This window comes from Anabrus simplex, chromosome 2 (assembly GCF_040414725.1).
Source record: "Anabrus simplex isolate iqAnaSimp1 chromosome 2, ASM4041472v1, whole genome shotgun sequence".
NCBI lineage: Eukaryota > Metazoa > Arthropoda > Insecta > Orthoptera > Tettigoniidae > Anabrus > Anabrus simplex.
In genome coordinates, this window is record NC_090266.1 from 291,304,209 (window position 1) to 291,306,692 (window position 2,484).

The 2,484-nt window shown below is 47.1% G+C and overlaps 1 non-coding gene across 1 annotated transcript; it reads left to right on the forward strand.

Moving 5' to 3' along the window:
- The first annotated feature begins 1,997 nt into the window (after positions 1-1,997).
- TRNAK-UUU (transfer RNA lysine (anticodon UUU)) lies at positions 1,998-2,070 on the forward strand. Its single transcript has one exon. It is a non-coding gene; the product is annotated as a tRNA-Lys (tRNA).
- Positions 2,071-2,484: the final 414 nt, after the last annotated feature.

A 2,484-nucleotide genomic window follows, 5' to 3' on the forward strand; every position in this document is an offset into this window, starting at 1 on the left:
CGCTGAAGAATTATTTCTAAAAATACAGCTGTGATTTTAAAATTATCTGTATTTTTTATGTTATCAAAGTGTTTTAAAGCGGCGACAGTTTTCTCATCGGACAGCTTAGAACAAAGGTTTACATTTTGTCGCTGTAAAGAACTTGGGTACAACACTTTTTGGTTCAAGGCAGGAGCAAGCTTAACTACATCATTCTCTTCTCCTCTCTGCAGCTGTTTAAAAAGGTGACCAACAAGAGAAAAACATTTTTTGTCTGGCTCAGTGTTGTCAACGTCAGGGAACACGAAAGTTTGTCAGTTACCAGCTTGATTAAGCCAGTTATTTCTTTCTTTCTTAATCTGCTTACCCTCCAGGGTTGGCTTTTCCCTCAGACTCAGCGAGGGATCCCACCTCTACCGCCTCAATGGCAGTGTCCTGGAGCGTGAGACATTGAGTTGGGGGATACAACTGGGGAGGATGACCAGTACCTCGCCCAGGCGGCCCCGCCTGGTATGCTGAACAGGGGCCTTGGTGGGGGATGGGAAGATGGGAAGGGATAGACAAGGAAGAGGGAAGGAAGCGGCCGTGGCCTTACAGAGGCGGACCAGTTATTTCTTTAGCTTTTAAATAAATGAACAGTATCAAACAATAAATTTGTTTGTGTGTTTCGTCAAATGGATTTTGAAAGTGGTTTGTAAATTGCTTTTGCACAGCTTTTCAAACATTTTTCTATTAACACTGTTATTATCAGGAATTATGCATACTACCTTATAACCTATATCTGTTAATACTTAAGGGACATGCAAAATTAGTTCTTCTAAGAAATGTGACGTTTGGTTCTTACATGGAAACAAACCAACAACGTCTTTATTTTTTAAGAATGGATGACAACATGTCCGCCTCTGTGGTTAGTGTGATTAGCTATCACCGCCGGAGGCCCAGGTTCGATTCCCGGCTCTGCCATGAAATTTGAAAAGTGGTACGAGGGCTGCAACGGGGTCCACTCAGCCGCGGGAGGTCATCTGAGTAGAGGTGGATTCGATTCCCACCTCAGCCATCCTGGAAGAGGTTTTACGTGGTTTCCCACTTCTCCTACAGGCAAATGCCGGGATGGTATCTAACTTAAGGCCACGCCCACTTCCTTCCCCACCGAGCTCGATAGCTCTTATGGCTATGTATGTTTGCTTAAGTGCGGCCGGTATCCAGTATTCGGGAGATAGTAGGTTCGAACCCCACTGTCGGCAGCCCTGAAAATGTTTTTCCGTGGTTTCCCATTTTCACGCCAGGCAAATGCTGGGGCTGTACCTTAATTAAGGCCACGGCCGCTTCCTTCCAACTCCTAGCCCTTTCTCGTCCCATCGTCGCCATAAGACCTATCTGTGTCGGTGCGACGTAAAGCAACTAGCAAAAAAAAAAAACTTCCTTCCCTCTTCCTTGTCTATCCCTTCCAGTCTTCCCATCCCGCCACAAGGCCCCTGTTCAGCATAGGCTAGGTACTGGTCATCCTCCCCAGTTGTATCCCTGACCCAGAGGCTGAAGGACACTGCCCTTGAGGCGGTAGAAGTGGGATCCCTCGCTGAGTCCGAGGGAAAACCGACCTTGGAGGGTAACCAGATTAAGAAGAAAAAGAAGAAATTACTCGAAAAAAAACCTAAAATTGTTAGATGAACAACACAGCAGGCTAGTTCGTCGGCTATTGGCTGCAGCTCAAAACGCTTAAAGCTTTAAGTTCACTAAACCAACTCGAAAAGGGGTAACCGAATTCTAGTGGTAGCCCACGTCTTGATCACAGCATACCGGAACGCCACTACTGTGAGGCATGTGCTTCAGACGCCCCACGCTGCGCAAGCTGAGCACAGTGAGGAAATATCGATTGAACGTTGGCTCTAGTAACACGATGTCACTCGTGCAGTGTAGGCTAAAATAATTTCGTAAGTACACCTAATAACCAATTTGTCTCAACGACTGACTAGTCAAGAAACTAATCATGTTCCTCTCCAGACATACCCCAGAGCAGAGCCCGGATAGCTCAGTCGGTAGAGCATTAGGCTTTTAACCTAAGGGTCCAGGGTTCAAGTCCCTGTTCGGGCGAACTTTTTTTCCTAAAGGAACCTTTACAAATAGCTCTATCTCGAGTTGCTTTCCAGTCTCCAAAATAACATATATCATTCCGTTAAGCGATTGTCATTTGTATCGTCCTTGCTATCTTTCTTCTTCTTAATCTGTTTACCCGCCAGGGTTGGTTTTCCCCTCGGACTCAGCAAGGGATTCCACCTCTACCGCCTCAAGGGCAGTGTCCTGGAGCTTCAGACTCTTGGTCGGGGGATACAACTGGGGAGTATGGCCAGTACCTCGCCCAGGTGGCCTCACCTGCTATGGTGAACAGGGGCCTTGAAGGGGGATGGGAAGATTGGAAGGGACAGGTAAGGAATAGGGAAGGAAGCGGCCGTGGCCTGAAGTTAGGTAGCATCCCGGCATTTGCCTGGAGGAGAAGTGGGAAACCAC